The sequence below is a fragment of the Amphiura filiformis genome, chromosome 17 (genome assembly GCF_039555335.1).
Source record: "Amphiura filiformis chromosome 17, Afil_fr2py, whole genome shotgun sequence".
Lineage (NCBI taxonomy): Eukaryota > Metazoa > Echinodermata > Ophiuroidea > Amphilepidida > Amphiuridae > Amphiura > Amphiura filiformis.
The window spans coordinates 14,913,280-14,936,160 of NC_092644.1; the positions used below are offsets into that span (position 1 = coordinate 14,913,280).

Sequence of the window (22,881 nt, forward strand, 5' to 3'; positions counted from 1 at the left end):
AGTAATAATTATTTCAAAGTTTCAAAACCAAGTTAAGTCAACACGCCATGCAGGTAAAAATCAGGGCAAGTTTTTTTAAATGCTTGATAATGAATATATTTTTTTTACCAGGTGGAAAAAGTGAATCGAATCTTCTGGGACAATAAAATGCTGGAAAGGTAATATATTACTGTAAACGTAGTTTGTCATAGTTTTCAGTCGTGACTGTACAAATTGAAAATTTACTATGATATATATCATTATATATACAATTTAAGGATTTAAAGTCATAATAAGCATTATCCAGCTAAAAATGAGGCTATTTTGATTTAGGCATTATTTGTTCGTTTCAGGCTAAAGGGTGGTCTTAACCCTGAAATTATGGCGACTCGTGGGCCATATGACTGCTAATATTGTTGTAAAGTATATATTCAGAACCGCCGTCGGGGGCGTGAAACTCCAAATATACTTAGAATGTCAAATACCTGACGAATCCACAGACGACGTCAAATTTGGGTAAAAATGCTTAACACAAACACAAATAGGCCACATAACAACAAATTTGTTATTAATTTTAAAAACAAAATACAAGTGTTTAAGAAACGTTGTTATATTTGTTTGTATTATGACCAAATTGAGAAAAATAAAAAACAAAACGAAAATGGTCGAATAATGCTAAATCTGTTAACAAATCATAAAAAGCAGTTGGTCAAAATTTAAACAAATATAAGAACCTTTCCTAGACATGTATATCTAGTTTTTGAACATTAGTATAAAAAATGCTGAAGCATTTTATCCAAAACTGATCATCTTTACCAAAATTGGCGTCACATATATGAATTCGTCAAGTGTTTGCCACATTTATATATAAATGTAATAAGTATATGTTTCTACCATTTTGATCAACAATTTAGCAGTTATTAGACCAAAAACTTACAAACCTGTAGATTTTATATTTATTCAAACCAATGGCACATTCTCCATCTAAATTTGCCAATATTTGCATAAAATTCATCATAGCTCTGTGCTATGTTTTGCTCTCCTGACACATTCGACTCAGAAACAAACAAACTGACGTAATGCCCGGGAAATTAATTAATATATCACTGATCTTCTCATCAGGACACTCTTTAACACGATTTAACGGATAAGTAGTGGAAAACTGAATGAAATCATTACTGGCGTCGGCAATGATACCATCTCAAATGGAATATAAATCATGCAACTAAACTAAAGTAGGGAAACAGTGTTGTGCTAAAAGCGCATATGAACTGTCATGTATTAGTTAAACGGGTGTAATTAACCTTGGTACTGTTATAATGGCAATAGTATGTGTTCTACGTTCGCAAGAAATCAACATCTTGATTAGAAGTGGCAGTTGTACAATTATTTGGATTGCTTTAGGTAATAGTTGAAATCAACGTTGTGGTTAGTTTAATTGTACTCCTCTAAAGTGCAAATACATTAATGTTATGTTCGTCGTGGTTTAATGGCTCGACTTCAATTTTGTTTTTCGACGACGTATATCGACAATTCTAGAACAGTGATTTAATTTGAGATGCTAAGAAAACAGAGAACAGAGAATCAAACATAACTTAAACGATTCTTCAGGTAGGATTCATGTTTTCTGAGTATGAAACTAGTACTAAAGCCCTTAGCCTCACATTTGATCTTCCATCATACCCCGGATAACGTGGTTGGTCATTGGGTGGCTTATTTGAGCGTTTTTAAGTACCGAGTGGAAATCCATTAGGTTCTGTAAAGGCAAGTGTTAATTGGTTAAGTTAATAGCTTGTAGTGACAGATTCAAAATCAATCTTACTTAGGAAAAAAGTTAAAACTTGGAGCAGAGTGTCGACACATACGCGCCATAATGTGTATCAAGATAACTTTATTCAGACAACTTGTCGCTCCTAATATTTTCATTATGGTGACATTATTTGGGAAGAGTAAAGAGCATTGTATAGAAAGCGACATATTTCATTAAGATATCCGCAGGGTATTGCTTAAAGATGCCTACGCCACGTTTTCATAAAAGAACAACATTTTTTTTTATAATTCAAGAAAGGAAGGGCGACCAAGAGAGACAAAAAATTCATATGATACCCCCTTTAGTTGATTTGAATTGCAAATTAGGATTAGGTAACGGTGGCGAAAAAACAAAAAGAAAAGAAACAAAAAAAAACAAACGATCTAGGGAATAAAGAAATTGAGAGGAAAAAATAATAACAATAAAACAACAAAAACAACTTCAAAGAAGTTTGAATAAGGTGGTATGTGTGTCTTATTTGGCCCGGTTTGCGCACATTTGTCTTGATAAAGCCATATAAGGATACTCAAGCAACTTGAAGTAAGGGTACATGAAAAGACTAAGCTTATAATGATGGGTTTGGGGTGCACCATTTCAACCCTAAGAGACCCTGGGCCAATTATTATATCTCTTCCTAGGGCCAGCAAAAGGTAAATCCAGTCAGTTTTACCGCATGCATATCCCCTCCAGTACTTTGAAGTGTAATTGATGTTGTATATACTGGAGCTTGGTAAATTGTCACTTCACTGCAATAATGTGCAATACTGAGATGGTAAACCCTTCATTAATTTTGTTCGAAACTGTCGATATATTGAGTTCCTTCACCTGATAAGAGGTTGACATTGCGTGTGTTATTAGTTGGTTATATGCTTCCGTAGACATACCCCTCAACTCTTTGGACTGATAAGTCATCATTTCAGTAAAATTTTCCATCATTGTCTAAATTCATTACTATTCAGCAGCAGAGAGTATAATAAATTCATGTGCAGTGCTAAAGCAATTCGAATTCTTGGATTAAAAAAAGCATTTGCTTCTTCTTCTTCTTCTTCTTCTTCTTCTTCTTCTTCTTCTTCTTCTTCTTCTTCTTCTTCTTCTTCTTCTTCTTCTTCTTCTTCTTCTTCTTCTTTTTTTCTTTTTCTTTTTCTTCCTTTTTTTTCTTCTTCTTCATCATGACATATTGCCGCACAATTGCCACGAAGACGGCAAATTATCGATTTTAAATGTTTTTACGGGAGAGGTATAAATCTTTGAGTCAAGAATTTTCATTAGCACCTCCATGTGCATGATGGGTATTACCCATATGTTCATGTTGGAAACATCTTGGGAGCATGGAATATCTACTAAAGTATTCCTAACCCAGTCTCTAAAAATAAACACTATTGTGCCATATTGTGTCATTGGGTATTGGTCAAAGTAATACTGCACTCGATTACCCCTTGACTATATATATATATAAAGTAATAGTGCCTATTTATTCCGTCAATTATTCTGGCAGTTCATTCCTGACAGTGTAAGTTGTGTCATCTTATGTGATACAGAGGCACGAATTCCCGTGATGCCGCTTTCCCAAACTTTGTTTTTGGAAAGCTATCCTGTGACACCAAAGTTGTAAGTACTTAATATGGCAATTGTGCAGTAGACTGACTTTTCTCATCGTGTGTCTCTACCTCTACGTCCAAGCACTCAATGGCGATAATGTAATAAAATGGACCTCATTATGGTGAGTGTTTATATCAGGTTAGTTGTTGTGATCATATTGTTGTAACAACAGAAATGTCCTCACATGTTTGTATTGAATAATAGAAAGTGTCGGCTAATTCACATCAGTATTAGATTACACAATCTGATCAAAGTTGGTCTACAGAGCTGTCAAATATACAAAGTACTCTAATATTGTCTAATTTGCTTGTTATGCCTTTGTACATTCTCCCAACGGAAATCATGTTTATTTCAAATTACTTACGTTATGAAACTTTTCGACATCTTGCCGGAAGATAACGCACCCTTCAGTCAACATAGACGTTACATAACGAAGTTATCGCGCAACCAAAATATATTAAAGTAATTGAGAAAGCTTGAAAAGGTAGTATAAAAAAAACCCGATGAGCATTTTTATTGCTTACGGTTAGCAACTGTTTTAAATTGTTGCGATTCGGTAGTTCACAGCATCTTGCGAATGGCAGTGAGCTTTGCCAAAAATTGTATTGATCATTTCATAGCGAGTGTATAGAAGAATTCAAATTTAAAAAAAAAATCAAATTTGATTAACTTGCCATAAAATTTGTATCATATCGCGAATTTCAAAAAATCAAAATTATTTGGTATCTAGTATATATTCAGGAACCACCATAGAACATGTACACACAACAGTTTTGTCTACTCGGTAAAAATGCCCAACAAAATTATGTCAATGTATATTTCAGGTAACGGTATATCGATATGCTTAAGTGAACCCCGTGCAACCACTATTCAGTTCAATAGCCTGATTGTTATGTGGCGGGAATTTTAAAAACACAAGCCCTGAACAATTATGATGCGCGTGCATACTGCCAGGCAAAAAAACAATGAAAATAATTGTGATGATGCGTGCGCATACTGCCAGTCATTGACGGCAGAAGCCAACTCATCTATATGTATGTAGTGTTTGGGGCAAGGCAAGTATTGCGCATTCTTTGTTTCACAGCATTTGAGAATAAATGATACGAGATGGACGATGATATCTTTAAGACTTATTTGGTGATATTTGCCCCTGTCGATTTGTCTGTTCTCTTGTTATAATCGTTTATGAGAATGAAATTATCAAATAACTATTTCGGTACCATTATTTAGAGCCAGTTCACTGACATTATTCTCACCACTGATTTATTTCCCAAACCAGTTGTAAAAATGATGTCATTTCCCCAAAAGGCTTTCAAATTTTGACTGCCCAGACGTTTAAAGTTTGTATACTGCTAATTATTCTAATTTTAAGGAGGTTAGAATTAGAAAGAGTATTTTATGGGTACGTGCTAAAACAAACGAAACAAAGCATAATATCAAGAAATCTGATGGGGTGTGGGTGTATGGGGGTGGGCGTGTCTGTGTGTAAATATCCGTTTCCATGCGAAGTACATTAAGTAATACAAGCTGTACGCAATTGATTGGTACCCATTAGTTTTGATGTTTGCTGAAATTTTGTTTCTTTCAAATGCAACATTCGATCCTCATGAAATGACCAGACCTAGTTTAGTTACATCTTCTGTTGCATGTTGATGTGACAGCATTGCCCATAACCACACACTTGTTGTGTCCAATTACAGCGTGTTAAGGCAAGTGTGAATAACATCTCTGATATTATTTCGCCATGTTCAAAATCAATCTTACGCCATAGTCAATCTAGTCGTGAAGTAATTTTCCCACTTGATTGAAATTTATATTCAATTCAATATTCGTCTTATGTTCATTCATTGCCGTTGATAAAATAACTTTATATATCTGGCATATTGCCAGTAAATTATTTCAGTGCTTATAATGTCCTGCAGACCTTAAAATACTTGAAATACAGAAACAGATCAACCATTCCACAAAATAGATTGCTCTGGCCTTTAGCGAGTTATCGTTCGTTCAATTTGGTTGTGCTCCTGAGAATACTATTATATTTCGGGTTATCAGTAGACTTCTGGCCATTCGTAATTGAAAACGTTTTTAGAATCGGCGATGAGTGTCAAAGACGCAATTTGGAGTACATATGCTCAACAGATCCTTGTTTTAAAACAACTCCACGATGAACTTCACGTTTATTTATTACATTGGCTGAGACAGACAAATACTGCTACTTTGAACGTTTAGACGAAGATCGGTTTCAACAGTAGTGTTTCATTTGATTCTCGTCAGCAACAACATCATAGATAATGATAGCACGTCATTCAGAACCTAAGCTTTGAGGGTTTTAACATCTTAAATATATTATGAGGAATAAATGTGATTGAAGGGTTTCCTATGGAGACGAGGCGGGCTTCGTATCTAATATCACTTTACTTTCCTTCATATATTAAGATTATTCAAAGTTGAACATAAAAGGAATAAAAAGTTTTAAAAAAAAAGCCAGCACCTTTATCAGTTGCTAAAAACAAATTTCTTATAGCTTAGCATCAGCGAAATGACAAGTATATTCATCTTTTTCTCTTTTTTTTACATAGGGACACGACATTGTAAAACAATAAATACATAAGTTGATCAGCAGTGTGAAGCCTTTCAACTTATAGTGATCGATAAAATATCTAAAAAGGAAATTTCCTTTGGCAGTCCTGTATTCACTATTTATAAATAGCTATTTATATATCACCACGGGGTACATGGGCGCAGCCATTACACAACATCGTATCATCAAAGAGTATCTAGATAAGTATTCACTCCATACAAATGAATAGGAATCAAGATGTCGGTATTCATGAATTTTCACAAAATGATATGGGCCAAAATCTGAAGATTGGGGATTCTGTAACTTACGTATGTTATGAGAAACTGATTTTAGAGAAAAGTTACCGAAAGCGTTTTAAAATTTACCGAGCGCCATTCATGTTATAATGGTTTTTATTTAGTAAAACACCCCAAATTTTGAGCGACTAGTTGCTGAAGTCAACCAATTTACCATTGAAAAGTACAGGAAGACCACCCACTGTGCTAGAGGTCAACTCTCCAGACATACTGGCGTCCAGCCAAAATGGCAACCTCCATTTCTCTCTATCAAGAATTTATATATTGCTATTTATAAATAGTGAATACAGGACTGTTTGGGAAGCTGGAATGAGATTTCACGTTTATGAAAATGAAAAGTAAAATAATACCCTTCATTTCATAGTTGGTTGATTATAGTCTACACATATTGACTGTGGGAGGAAATATTGATGTCTCGTGATAATTTAAACTAGGTTTAATATCCCCTCCAGACTTATGGGAATAACGTTCCCGATTACGCGATATAGAGAGCCCGGCCAAGCAAATAATTAAAACTATCGCAGTTGACCAATATGCAATTTCAGCGTGAATGTGTTACGGTATTGCCATCCATCGTACTATTCAAAAAAGTATTTCATGATATCTGGAAAAAAAAAAAGCGTTTGTTATCAGGATTATATATATATTGTGATTCTACAGCATCATATCCTTTCTTCTTCAGTACATATACACGAAAAGAATGAAAAAAAAATTGTATTACCAAAATGTTAGTTGATTCTAATTTTGTGAGTTATATTATGTGCATTACATATCTCCATATGCCACTGTGTTATAATTATGTTTTGCTAACAGAATGCAAATAACAAATTGACGATATTTGTGCCAAGCAATAATATACAAGAAAATTTTACACACAAACATTATGTTGGTATAAACAATCTGGTTTTTTTTTTAGAGAAGTGGGAGATTAAGCTGCATGATCTCAACACTCTCATTTGACCGAGTATGTCGTAAAAGTATTACCATACGTTCTTGACATTCACAATGTTGTATTCAATAAATATATTTCTTGGTTGCCATTTACACAATTATTAGTTCAATCCAAAAAATACCCAAATCTCAATTTTAGTGACTACCAAGGAGGCCCGACTCTGTAAACCACTTTTTAGAGAAGTGGGAGATTAAGCTGCATGATCTCAACACTCTCATTTGACCGAGTATGTCGTAAAAGTATTACCATACGTTCTTGACATTCACAATGTTGTATTCAATAAATATATTTCTTGGTTGCCATTTACACAATTATTAGTTCAATCCAAAAAATACCCAAATCTCAATTTTAGTGACTACCAAGGAGGCCCGACTCTGTAAACCACCTTTTAAAAATTTTGCATTTTGTGCAACCCTGTATAGCTAAACCATCAAAGTCATCAATCGACATTCAATACGACAGAAATGACACTTAACCACGGTATCAGCTAGACAAGTGCAGTTTCTATAAGTAGAATCTACTTCACAATCATGTAATACAGTTAAGATAATAACTTGAACATCGTTGAAGGAGTCTTGACCATGGTTGTATGAACGTGATAAAACACTTTAATGCGAATACTTGAGTAAACGACATACCTATAGGTCACATAGCGAATCTTGGAATTCCTAGTGGCCAATGGGCTTGGGCCGTATTATACATAATGTCTTCACGAAATAACAGTTTGATTAAAATAAAGGTGGGACGGTATTTTTTAAATAAATATTGTTTAATAAACCTTTTGGATTTTTGCTTGATGTTGACTTATACCACACTACCATACAAAATGTCTTCCATTCAAAGCAATTTCCTAGATCCGAATCAAATATACTACAATTGGACCAACTTTGGCTTTTGGTGTTTTAGCAAATCGACCTCAGATCTTTTGTGCCGCACTAAACTTCTTAATATATATGTCGTACACGTACAAAAATTGTATTTCTGTAATCCGTGGTGCCAGACGAGGATCACGATCTCAAAATACTGCTTTGCGGACAACAGAATCGAGTTCAGCATACCCAAATTAACAAAATTAAGCTGGTTGCCAACTTTTACACAAACCTTGCCGTTTGGAACGCGTTTTTACCAAAATAGAAGGATGTCCCATGAGGGCACAATGGGCCATTCACTAAGGGTAACAAAGAACATCAACATAGTCAGACCGAATATCTGGAAACTCCCGACTCAACAAAATGAGTATAAAGTCGCGGCGACTAATGGTTGATTTCATGGTAGCAGGTCACATATGTGACCCCTCGGCACAACTGAGCCCGGATGTCGCCAGTGCCACTATTGAGATATGCTCCATCGAACTTAACAATAAACAATAGGAAACAAAGGATTTATTGACTGTTTTATTGATTTTTCACTACTTAAATGTCAAGTACTATAGACATGATATACAGACCGAATATCTGGAAACTCCCGACTCAACAAAATGAGTATAAAGTCGCGGCGACTAATGGTTGATTTCATGGTAGCAGGTCACATATGTGACCCCTCGGCACAACTGAGCCCGGATGTCGCCAGTGCCACTATTGAGATATGCTCCATCGAACTTAACAATAAACAATAGGAAACAAATGATTTATTGACTGTTTTATTGATTTTTCACTACTTAAATGTCAAGTACTATAGACATGATATACATCATTTTAAAGCTAATTTCAAGCAGAATATTTTGGTTGAATATCTCACAAATGATGATTGGCGACTTCAGGGGTCAGTTGTGCCGAGGGGTCACATATGTGATGCAGCACATCAAAAGATATGACTTTTGCGGCGAGCTGCTTTCAAGATAAATAAAAAAAAAGATCATCGTCTATTGTGGTGATGAATTGTGAACTGCTATTATGCCTGATATTCTGCCAACGAAAAGTTCATTATAGACATAATACACTGTATTAAATTGTCGCATCAGAAAGAGGGTGTAAGGATAATTACATATATAAAGTAACACGATACCGCATGTGCTCGTGTGGTAGATTTTTCAGTTAGTAATTATGTTGATCGTTAATTCCTACTGAAGGTTAATTGATGGTAATTAAAATACACTAACCAATCTTGTATAACGTCTATCTAATCATTAATGTTAGATTGTAAACGTAACTTGGACATTGTTTAGTAGCTCATCACCACAGGCGTCAATCCATGGCAACAGATAATGTGAATTATTTATTTATTTATTATTGAGTTAATTGGAATTGAAATTTTAATGTGTTTCTTTAATATACATTAAAATTCAATCATAACACGTTTGCTCTTGTAAGGGTTTGCCTATAGTTTATTCACAGCAGCTGTGAAAGTAGTTGTTAAAAGTATCGCTTTTCACTTTAAAAATATAGAATGAGGAAAATGATAAAGAAAAATAAATTAAAGTTAAGAATAATTACCAGAAAATACAAACGAATTTCTTAAAGATTTGCATTGAGAATATGGTATTTATTAAAATAATAATAATAATAATAAGAAAAGAAAAGAAAAAAAATAAATAAAGGCACCACCCGGATTCGAACCGGGGATCTTCTGTTTACTAGACAGACGCTTTGCCGCTAAGCCATGGCGCCTCGGATACTCAAGCCAGTGAAATTTGACATATTATGGCCATTTGTTTGATTCATTGAATAACGTTTTAATAGAGTATGCGTCAAAGTTCATTGATTATGTATTAACAACAACTAACAGCTTGCAGATCAGGCTGGTATACCACCATGATGGTATAGGCCAACGCACTGAAGAGTCTATTGTTCTATTGTGTCCGATTTGAGCGCTGACATATTGGAAAATGTTGCCAATCAATATTAATGAAGTCGTGCGATCGACACCTACAACTGTTCAATTGGGCGACTTTATTGTTAGGCGCTTTTATTCATACATTGGGAGTATCGAGCTGTATCGGTTGGTCCACAATTATATTTAATATATATTATAGGCCTACACGTATGATTTGCTTTGCTTTATTGATTGATTCAGAAATAGTATGGCTATATGCTTCTCGAGTTATCAGCAAATATATCACATTTTGAGGTCCAGGGTAGACTCCTATATACGCGATGCTCATGTAAAATACTATGGTAGGCCTATACATATTAAAACACGATGTGGACCGCGGCTAATGTCCTTAAAATACTACAGTAGGAGTGATATCATAATTACTTCAAATCCTTATATGAAGACCTATTGGCAAACAATGTAGACAACTTACTTGTGTAGATTCTTATATCTGCCACACAGAGCGCACACTTTGCCTATGCTGCTGAACTGTCCGTATCGAAATGGTAGAGCAAAGCGTGTTCACTGAGTATAATCAAATGAGCGCCCAAACCAATTTGGGCGCTGCAATAGGTTTGTATTGTAGGCGAACCTCTGTTTTGTGTGCATGCGACAACTCACGCACACCCTTGGGATGGACTAGTACAAAAGGTACCTCTCGTTCGTATAGGCGCTTTGACGTGACTTTCGTTTCATCACTTATTGACAGTAGCCTGCCTATTAATTATAGCGTTAATACGCTGGCCAGGTCAGTTACCGATTTAATGGCGGAAGCCCTTTGTTTCGAACAAAAGTTACCTCTCGATGAATAGCGGGTCGGGAACTCCAATTGGCACAAAGGAACAATAAGCGTTACATAATCTATTTCCTCTCCTTCCTATATAAACTCCTTGGTATAGGCTACATTTATAATGATGGTCAATTACAAATTGTAAATCCCCACACACATTCACCGAAACTCGTACCTTTATTTTATATTTTTTATTTGTATTTTATTCTTCTTTTATTAACTACTTTATTCGTCAGAACTTTTGTAGTCAGAAATTGTTTATATCAAGTTATTCATTTTTTTTTCGTTAATGTTTGTTTTTTTGTAATTTTTATTCTATAAACTGTATTGTGAGAAAAAAAGAAAAAAGAAAAGAAAGAAAATTAAAGGCACCACCCGGATTCGAACCGGGGATCTTCTGTTTACTAGACAGACGCTTTGCCGCTAAGCCATGGCGCCTTGGATAATCAAGCCAATGAATTTTAACATATTATTAAATTGAGTAAATTGAACAAAGTGGGCAAAATGAGGGCGCTATTTAATAAAATAAGTTTTAATAAAAATTGTTTTGAAAATGTGCTTTTCGTCCGTTAGTCTTTTTGTTGATGATCTAATACCATTATTCAAGTGTCTACCCCTTAAAGATGCAAACAAGGTTTAAGATAAATAGCGCCCTCATTGTGCAACTTTTCCTTAAAATGACAGCTTTACATGCCATCAAACAACCGACAATAAGTTATTAGCATTTTTTTCTTTTATCATCTAAATAAAAACACAGACATGGAGCTTGATGGACCATCTTCTCTGGATGGAGGAAAAAGGGCGTGGGAGAAAAAGGGAGAGGGAAAGAAGAGGGACGGACAGATAGATATATAGAGAGAGGGACACCTGCGCACGCCAAACCATAAAATAGTTTGAAATTAATGATTCTTTATAGCAAGCTCATCACGCAGATGTTAGTTTTTGAATTGAAAGCTACCTTTATATTCTTTGAACTTATTTGATTAGTTCCAAAAAAGGTATTTAGATTCTACAGCTGCCTCTGAAATCGACTGCTTTTCATTTGCTATGAGGTACAGGGATACTTGTATTATATGTACTTTTTCCTTCCATTGCACCTGCATAATGTAAATCAATAATACAAAAGTGTCTGGTTTGAAGTTTTAATCGAATAATCTAAAACTCACAATCTGCATTGTAAACTAAAAGTCTCGTTATCAAATAAAACGTTTTTATCTCAGCAAAGATTTAATTCGCTGAATTGAACTTGAAATAAATTATAACGTGCGATCCAATGTGTCACCTGTTTGACACTTTAGCGATATTGAAAGTTAGTCCCATTACATTTTAAATTGTCAAAGTTTCCGAAATACATTCCTCGAATTTTAATTTACAGTTGCTATTATTGGAATTAACACAGTTTCATTAAGCATAAAATAAATGATGAAATATTTTCCTTTAACAAGTATATTTAGATCTTAGAGGCCGAATTTCAAAAATCAAAATTATTTAATATCTGGTATACAGCCTGTCACAAAAAAATGTGCAAGTGAAAAGCGCCCTCTTTGGCAATTAGAAAATACCGTTGTGACATGATGCTTACATCAACGTCACGGGCGCAGTCTTAGCTCTCAAATGCCGTTTGTTCTGTTCCAATTTCTAGATATGTTTATTTAACAACGAAAGGGTAAAATCACAATTGTGCCACTTTTACTAGGGAAGAGAGCTGTACATGTAAATCAAAGATAGCTGATGTTGATGCCTCTAATGCACTCCCCGCTTTCGGGCGCATGCATTAGACGCATCAACATCAGCGCGCGTACATTATTTTGTCTAATGTCTCTCCCAAACAAGTAATACGAGTTCATTAACCTACACAGGGAACTTGGCCGATTTGGTCCAGTACTGGGCCAGTGTTGGGCCACACCTGGTACCGGCGATTGGATCAACAAAAGGACCTTTCGTGTGGTCCAGCATAAGTGACACTTGGATTGGACCATAATGCGGAGCCGCTTGCAATGGGCCACATCAAGCCACTTTTGCTGGCCCAGAGCTGATAGTACCACGAGCTGTCTTTAAGTTTTCATAAAAATTCTAATCAATCACCGGATGTGTTTAAGCTTATAAAAAGTAAATTAGATGCCGTTTAAAAGGTTTTTATTCGTATATCTTGGTCCAAAAGCATATACATATTTAACAGAATGTTAGAGGATTCAGGCTGACCACTGACGACATCGAATAGGTATGTATAAACTATAAAAAAAATCTTGTAATTTCACATGCATAAATCTCATTTGGTTTCATGCATGTCAGCTCAAGAACATGAATGATGAACATGATGTAGGACTAGGAGATATGACAATGACATATTTGTGGTAAATATGCTGACTGAATTTGAATCCACGATTAATGGAACAGTTTATTAGATCATTAGAAGACACAAGTTCATTCTGGTGAATGTATGACTTGCATTGGCATGCCGCTTTGCAATGCATTTTGGTTTATAGGTGTTCCACTCTTTTGCAAAGAAAAAGGAGAGAAGAGAAAGAGGGGGAAAGGAGAAAAAGAGAGAGGAGAAAAGGAGAAGAGAAATACTTACATTGCACATAGGCCTGTGCCTAAAAAAACGGACATGATTTGGTTCGTAAGTAGGCCCTATAATTATATAGGCCCTAGGCTAGGCTAGGCCTGTGATTATTAATTTAGGCATTACTTGAAGGCGGGTCCTCGGCACAAAAATGTGAAAATTACTGCTGGCCCGTCGACATGCCTATTAAGACTGACTCAGACTGACTGATTACTTCAACATCGATCCATGCTTTAATTGCGAGTCTCAAGTTTTAGGCCTAAATGCCCGGGGGGGGGCACTCACATGTAAAGGTGGTACGGGTATGTGCGGCGGTCAAGGCCAGGGTCCCTTTTTCAGGCTCTCCGGCAGTTCCTTAAGCCCCACATTTGCAATGCTCCAGAAATTTTTAGCTCCAAAGCCTATAATTTGGTCGATTTTAGTTCACAGAGCCCCACAAATATGTTGAAATTTCAGTTCATCAAGCCCCTATTTTGACCCAAAATTAGTCCGTGCCGCACACCCCTACCAAAATTTTAGTTGAGTGCCCCCCAGGCCTAAATGTAGCTTGTGTAACATTTAAAATTTTGCAAATTGAGTTTGCCCACCCCCCTTTTTTGATAGTTTAAAAATAATGCAGCAAATGGCTTCAATTGGACCGTGATTGATTTTCCAACTTCTGTGTGGGGAACATCCCCCTCAGGCACAGATAAACAAGTGGCCAGCCATTTTCGCTTCTGCTTTCAACATTTGCCAATTAAAACTTGTCCACAAAAGCCCCACAAAAGACTTCATGGACTGCTCATTTCACACATTCTCGACTTTTTCAAACTAAGATTTTACAAACTAATAGTGCAAAAATGGTCCACCAAATCGCTTCAATTAGGTCTTCATTTGGCAACAGTTTCTTACTTCTGAGGGGAACATGATCACATCAACCCTCAGACACCCACCCTGCGTCGGGCAAGTGCGACGCGATGGCCGCTATGCGGCAATTTTAAAAATTTTATTACTTTTTCTGAAATTGGGCTCTCGTTGGGCATCCAGTTTTATACGCCTTGCGCCTGGGTGTTTAGGCCTATTCTATTTTGAACTGCTTATTCTGAACTGCATACGGTACTTAATTTTGTTTAAAAGCTACGGTAGGCCTATAGCTTTTTTGCATTTTTCAACCCAAATATCAAGTCACTTTTCAGGAATGCCAGCCGGGTAAAATGTGTGTAAATAAATTTTATCACCATTAGAAGCTTTGTCCAAAAGTGCTGTAGGCCTACCTTAAAATCATATGGTCTCTTTAAATCTTAAATCATGACTCTTAATTGCAGCCTCTCTGCTTACAGGCCTATGTATTTACATATAAAAGTAGAAAAATCCAAATAATATGAATTTCATGGTGAAATGGCTTGTGGTTTGCTGGAGGTCATAGGTCAAAAACTATGGGGGGGGGGACAAGCAATTTTTGGCGCACATTCTTGGGGCGCCTTTTAAATAAAATGCTCTAAAAAGGCTTAGGAAAACAAGCGATTTTAGCGGGCCGGTGGGGGGGGCAAGCGATTTTTGGCGAGCCGTTTGGAAATTTTACCCCCAGGGGTGCTCATAATTATTGCACAGCCCCAGACAAGAATAAAGAATCGGAACATGTGTTATTTAGTGACTTTTAAATAAATACCGCGGTACTACTGAAAATGATATGAATAAACATTTAGATGACCAAAATGTTTATTACTTTGTATCAATATTTTATTTTGTTGTTTCAGACAGGAATTGAGGAATATCACATCAGAAAGTATCGTGACTTGATCAACATCATTCACAGAGCCAAGTATGAAAATGGTTACATGGTGACAGTGAAAGCAGACAATTGAATGACTTCAAATCAACACCATAGATGTGTTCCAGTTCAAATATTGTTGAAATTGCATTGATTTTGCATATTTTCAACCGTGACTATAGGAATACATGCCATTCAGACCAACCAGGCTAGAATATTTGCAAACTAGTTTGAGGATTGACTAGTTTATGGTTAGTCAAGCTGGACGGACTGGTAAAGGTAGATGGACTAGCTTAACGTTAGTCAAGCCGGCTTGACTAGGTTGCTCGACTAGCTTCAATTTTAAATTTTGCCACTCTGTGGTATGTGACCTCTGACCCAATTATAAGTGGGGAAACACAACTGTCAACTGTCAGAGTCAACTAATGATACTGTACTACACATATACACTGCACTGCAGAGCAACACTTCAAGTTCTTGCCCCAATGTCCTGGAATTATATGCATCAAGATTTTGTAGAAGATGTCTTCCGCCACAATGTAAGTCTTGCTTTGTGTTGATTTAATATGTAAAGTTGCAATTATTATAATATTACATCAGAAATACCAAAAATAATGTCATGCATATGCCGGCATAACAAGCCATCAACATGCCAGTCTTTACATAGCAGCTAGTATACAACACTGTGATACAACATGTAGGCCTGTGTACTATTTTTTTTATAGTTGTATAGCAATACATGTAGTGCCAGCAATACACCCTAGATGCAGGCCCGTACGCAGGGGGGTGCAAAAGTATACAAAAAGTCCCAAAATATGACAATTTGCGAGCGTAGCGATCAAAAAACAGGTTTTTTACGCTTTTTTGGCCAAAAAAATGTCCAAATTTTTTGAGGAATTTACAAAATTGCCCCCCCCCCTTGGAAAAAAGGTCCACTTTTTCAAAATCAGCACCCCCCCAAAAAAATTCCTGCGTACGGGCCTGCCAAGATGTGTACATATGCCCTCCCAGCAAACACAAAACGTTTATAAAACGTTTTTGTTAGGTTCTGGTTAGGTCTTTTACGTCTTCGTCTTCCAAAACGTGTTTAAAACGTGTTTAAAACGTTGCGATTTGGTTATAATGTTGAAGCTTTAATTTCGTTTTATTTGTAAGTTCACAGGACGTGTTGTGAACGTTATAAAATGAACGTTATTTCGCGACGTGTATAAAACATTCGCCTGCAACTTTCTCAAAACATATTGTGCTGACGTCTGTTAAACGTTTCTTTATCAATAGAATATTGGAAATGTACAATAGAATGTAGGCCTAAAAGAAGAATTTAAATTCTACAAGTAGAAATTTGATTTTAATTTATTCATACACGTGTACAAGAAGATGACGCGTTTATTTGCATTTTGCATAGGCCTATGGAGTCAATATATTAAATAATTATTGCGATTTTGTATTTATATACTCATGCATAAATAGTTCTATAGGCCTATATGTACACGTAGAACGCAAACATTTCAAAAAGTGAAAGGGAAGTTAAAGATTTCAAATGGTCCCATGAAAACGGTGTATATGTGCGTATACACATACACTTTCACTTTGTGTCTTGACCTCAAGAGCAAGACTATAATAGCACCCACGCAGAATATGGAAAGAATGCAACAGGTTGAACTTGACCTTAACGGTCACTCACCAAAGCAGTACAGTACTGTGTACAACGTGTATGTATCAACTGTATTATTATGTATGCCGGAATCTCACTGTAACACATGGCTCCGGGAATAATTCCTCTATATATATTATCAAAGCATCAACGTTTTCCAAGAAGTGACATTTTCAGGTAGGCCTATAGTGATGTTTTTTTCCTTGATTTGTGTTACCGACTAACCACTTCCCTGTGAAAACGGAAAGTGTGTTGTAGTGTTTGTAATGCAAGTTTCTGCTTATCGTGTATATTTTTCCCGGGATCATGCGGATATTCCTGCCGGTAAAATAAAGAACCTGCTGTTGCTGTCGAACACGTAACTGTTGAGGTCATACGTATTACCTTTGGTGTGAATACTATCATCATCATGGTAGACGTATCACTACAAACGGTTCTCGTGTTTATACTACAGTTTTCGTCCGGAGTTTTCGTCACTGCCATGGACCGCGTTTTTTCTTCTAGAAGCCGGACCTATAGTTTTGTATATTATGGTACTTTTGTAAAGTGTACTAATAAAAGTTTTCAATACGTCATTATAACGTTCTAAATACGTAGTAGAAACGAACATAAGTGCGTCCTGCAATAAAAAACAAAATATACAATACGTTTTTTACGTTCCTATAACGTTTTCATATATACGTTCGTTGCGTGCTCCAACGTCCGATACGTTTTCTGTAGGTCCTGGATACGTCCTGGGTGACAGAAAGAAAGGTTGTTAAAACGTTCTTTACGTTGTGAAAACGTTTTTAGAACGTCTCTTAATAACGTTTTTAGAACGTAAAAAACCTTCAACAAAATTACGTGTTTAAAACGTTTTATCGAAACGTCTAGAAAACGTCAACGGTACTTTCTCAGAACGTTTTGAGAACGTTATTTGGTTAGCTGGGCTTGCAATTGGGCCTTGGCCCTAAAAGTTCAAGCCACGGCACCATATTTTACCTTTAACCCTAACACTGGACCCTGCTTTTTGGGATCGGAAGTCAAAGAAGGTCCGAAAAAGTCAAGGAGAAGAAGAATTTTTGACTTGGCACCCCCGGGATTCGAACCTTTGACCCCTCGCATGCCAGCCACACGATCACGGTCCGGTAGCTACACGGGTTATTGCCCGGCCAGCAATTCCGTGCGCATATGACACTTAGGCTGATTGCGTCATCGCAGACCTTGGGATTCATGCATGCGCATATTTTTTCATCGTAAGATTTTATAAGATTTTTGGGTGTTAGGGTTAATGATTATTATTATAAGCACCCTGGTGCTGGTGGTATTGATAAGCTTGTGGGGCCCAAGTTATCCAATAGTCCAAGTTAAATTAAGGGCTGTGTAATGAGCACTGAGCCCTGAGGTAAAATTGGGTAGGGGCAAGATTATTTTGGCCAGCCAAAGGGGGGGGGGGCAATTTTTGGCACTGCTCCGATAAGGGAGATGACTCCCCGGGTGAGGGCAAGCAATAATTGGCACACATTCATAGCGTCTTTTAAATAACATGCTCTAAAATGCTAAAAATAAAATGCTCTAAAAGTGGGCCTTGACCGTAAAGTTCAAGAGCAATTTTTGCCAAGCCAATAGGGGGGTGGGGTGGCAAGCATTTCTGCCATTTCAAAATTCCCCAGGGGGCTCACAATTATTGCACAGGGCTCCCCTTATATATAAATTTATCAAAGGCATAACATAATTATGATGATGTTGATTGTCAGAAAATTCAAAACAACCGCTGTTGCAGATTGCATTGTGAGCTTTATTTTACCCTTATTTTGTTCTAAACGATTGAATTAAAACAGGAATTTGGATTGAAAAACTAGCCCTATTTTCACAATTTTGACTTTCATGAACACTTGAATAGATTAGGTCTATTTAAAGTACAGTGGCGGTGCCAGAATTTTTTTTCGGTGACATGGCCCCTGAAATTCACTCCCCCCCCCATGAAGGGGGAAGTGAATTTCAACAAATTTTGCCCAAAATTGCTGCAAAAAAAATTCAAAAAAAATTTCAAATATGACTCATTTAAATATATCATACCGTACCTTAAATTAGCAACAACTTAGGCAAAAAAAATGCTATGTGCATGCTCTGCAATTAATTACTTTTTTAAAGAATAACAACTGTGACCCAAAATCTACAATCGACAGTTTGTCAAATCCCATTTTAATTCCATGAATTTTTGTATAGGCTCTGTGGCTGACGATGTAGCCGTGAAGCTTGAAAGACTCAACGCCAACATATACAACTAGTCTGAATGATTTCGTTCAAATACCAAAGGTAACTGAAAAATGTGTGACCAGATCGACAGCCTCATCCGGTCATACTGTTCTTTATCCTAGATCAAAATGGAGACATTTTGCATCAGAAGAAACCTCATGTATTCTCATAATCCCATGATATTTTAGACCTGAAATATGTTCCGTTTAGCTTGTTTAGGTGTTATAAACTGGTTCTCAGTGGCGACATCAGGAATTTTTTTTTTTTTTGGGGAGTGAATGGGGGCAAAATCTTCTAAATTTGCACAATTTTCTGTAATTTTAGTTCAAAAACTGGGGGAGTAAGAAAAATGCCCCCTGTAGTGCTGCCACAGATTGTTTTTTGTGGGTGGCAAAGTGAATGACTGCAAAATCATCCAATTTTGTGCAAAATTGCTGCAAAAATAAGTGGGGTGGGGGGGAAGAATATTGAGGGGCAAATGCCCTGGTGCCACCAATGATGGTTCTATGACCATTATGAAACACATTTTTGGTTCTAAATGTTAAAACTGCTTGTGCAATTTAAGACAGTATACTATATTTGTATTAAGTACTGTCCCTGATGGTGGACTCTAAAAAATGGTGTGGCAATACATGACCAACCAAAATTTTGGAGGTGGAAGAACTTCTTAAAGTTTCCTGCCTGTTGTCATTTGTCAAAATTAAGCTCCCATTTTGAAACATCAAAAAAAAATTGTTGTTGGTTTAGGGATGAAATCAAAACTCCACTGGCGGTTGACCGCCTGTCCTTTTGCTATTGTTCTAAACAATGGCAACTGGACAGAACCGCCAGTCAACCACCGGTCGAGTTTTGATTTCAGCCCAACTTAGTAAATCGGGTCCTGAGTTACTAAGTCGGGCCCCAAGTTACTATCTCGGGGCTACGAGTTACTATCTTGGACCCCGAGTTACTAAGTCAGGGCCCATGTTACTATCTTGGGGCGCTCGAGTTACTATCTCAGGCCCCAAGTTACTATCTTGGCCCCCAAGTTCCAGAGTTACAAAGTCGGACCCAGACTTTTTTTCTTCCATGTCACTTCAGGGGCTCTGTACACTATACATGTATTAAACTGTAAATAAAGTAAATTATTTTGATGATCCTGAATTTCGAATTTTTTTCAGAAAACCGCCAGATGTGAAAGCGGGAATATTCATTTTGCTAATTGAAGTTTAACTAACAGTAACTTTTTGCATTATTTGCTTTCAGGTGCTGCTGAAATGTGACCCAACTGTGGTAGGAATAGACTTCCAACAATTCCAACTCATCAAGAAGAAAATGCTGTATATCCTGCATACATCAGCTGTGCAAAATAACGAGTTAAGCTGTTACACAAAAAAGTCATGAGAAAAAATAACCTTGCACTAATTTTGCCTGTCAAAGATGGATTTATCTGAATCATGCACATGAAACTTTTCTGATTTATGATTTGATGCACATGCAAAATGGATCCATCAAAACTTTTGATTGTGTGACTACATTATTGTGAATATGAGTGACAAACTCATTTACCTTCAAACTGTATAACCCTTATCAGACTATCCAATCTGCAATTGCATGTATGGTTAAATTAGGGTTGTCCGGCAGGCTGGACTAGCTTGAGGTTAGTCATGTAGGATTGACTAGTTTGAGCATGTTAGTCAAGCCAGCTGGACTAATGTTACATTAGTCCAGCTGGCTTGACTAGTGCTATGTTAGTCCAGATGGGCCCCAGTTGGGCTAACTTAAGTCAATAACTAGTCGAGTGACTAACCCTAACTAGTCCAGCGTGCTGGACTAACATCAAACTAGTCAAGCGACTAAGCAAAAGCTAGTCAAGCTGGACTAAGATAGGTTAGTCATCCTTGTTAGTCCAGCAGTACTGACTAGCTTAAAGCTAGTCCAGGTGGGCACCATCTGCATGGCTATGGTCAAATCTTCATGGCTATTGCCAGATCCATAATCTCTGGGTCATATAAAATTATCTGGGTCATATAAGTTTTCAATATTTCAAAGGAGAATTCCCTTGCTTTCTATTGTTTTTTAGCAGGTTCAATGAACCATTCATGTATCTCCTTTTCTATCTGACAATTTCCGCTCATTTTGTGAGAACAGGCCTCATTTGATGGAAAATCAGGAAATCAGTTCACTACACAAATATTCTCCCAAAATAAGGTGGTTGAAGAGTCTCAGAAGTGCAATACAATTGTTAGCATGGTTATAACCTCTTTTAAACTTAGTCATGCAAGATATACCAAAGCATACATTTTTTGAAAGGGCTACCAGGCCTTGTGTTTTAGAATTGCATATTTTGCCTTTCCATTAATCCACTCTCTAGCTCAAATATTAATGAGCTCATTTGTGTATTTGGCCTACATGCTTGTCATTAATCCAATGTACAGCTCAAACACAATCATTGATCAACTTTGCAATCAAATTTGAGCCCTTGACTATAAAACGTTTGCAAAATCAAAAATAAAATTTAATCTCATTTACTTTTTTGATTATGATTTAAAAAAATTAAATTCAGCAAAATGCCTTTTATTTTAGTATTTATAAACTACAACTTTTGTTAATTATAATCCTTTTGGTTTTAATAGTTAAAGAACATTGAAGGCTACTATTGTTATATATACATCAAAAATTAAAACAAAACTATTTTATATTATTATTAATGCCCAGATATCCGGAAATTCCCTCAGATTTTCCAAACAGGAAATTTATGATATCTCTGGAAGAGAAGAGAAGGCAGTATGAAGGTCAAACAACCACCAAAATGTGTATTTTTACCCACACTATAATGTCATAACTCAATTTCAGCCAGAGGTGGATGTAAGGGCTTTTGAACTAAGCTCTTCATATGTATAAATATTTGCAACCTTATTCCCATATTTTGATTAACGTTTTATTAGCAGATTTATCAAGGTCAATATATTTTTATATTAACCAACCTTTATTGTGGGGCCACCTTAATTACGAAACCCGTAATTCTGGTTAGACAAAGTATTAATATCCCAGCAAACAATTCCAGTTTCCTTTCTCACGAAGTAAGGGCTAAGAGTAAAATTGTACAATTGTGTTTGGGAGTGGCCTTCTCTCTTTTCTCTTTTTCCTAGCTATTTTCTTCCATTTCTTGCTTTGTTTATCAAAGCTATCTAGGCCAGCATGCATATATTAGCCTACACTGGCTATCCAGGCTTGTGCATTTGTATGAGCTTGGAACGGTCCATGGATTTTCCATGGATTAGCATGTGTTCCTCACGGACCAACCTGGGTAAACAAACAAACAAACAAACAAACAAACAAACAAAAACGTTTTATAAACGTTTTTAAGGTTGGTCTGAATCCTGGAATTATTGAAACTTTCGGACCTCATAACTGCTAAATTCTTGGTGTAATGTATATAAAAATAACATATTTAGAATGGCAAAGACTTGATCAATTAATCTGTGAGGTAAAATTTGGGCCAAAATGCCATTTTTGGCCCCAAATCCCCAAAATTACGGGTTTTTTTGCCCACTTCTATTTCGTTAAGGGATCTGGAATGAACGTTTTGAGCGTTTCGACAGTATTTTTTTTTTGTGGGACATGAGACATCAGACATATCGAATTGCATTCTGAATACGTAGAATGTCTTTCTGATATCAAATAATTTTCATTTTTGAAATTCACGATATAATACACATTTTATGACAAATTATTAAAATTTGATATTTTTCACATTTTTGATATAATAACAGTCCTCGAAGTAAATTTTATAAATCTAATGATATATTCTTAAAGTGTATGTAGCTGGGAGAAAAAGCTTTTTTCTGGTGTTTTGTAAAAAAATCCATATCT

The 22,881-nt window shown here is 36.3% G+C and overlaps 1 long non-coding RNA gene and 2 other non-coding genes across 3 annotated transcripts in view; 1 reads left to right on the forward strand and 2 right to left on the reverse strand.

The window, feature by feature from the left end:
• LOC140138219 (uncharacterized) overlaps positions 1–22,881 on the forward strand; it is a 476,970-nt gene that overhangs the window by 299,953 nt on the left and 154,136 nt on the right. The window lies entirely within an intron of this gene.
• Positions 9,752–9,823, reverse strand: Trnat-agu (transfer RNA threonine (anticodon AGU)). Its single transcript has one exon. It is a non-coding gene; the product is annotated as a tRNA-Thr (tRNA).
• Trnat-agu (transfer RNA threonine (anticodon AGU)) lies at positions 11,185–11,256 on the reverse strand. Its single transcript has one exon. It is a non-coding gene; the product is annotated as a tRNA-Thr (tRNA).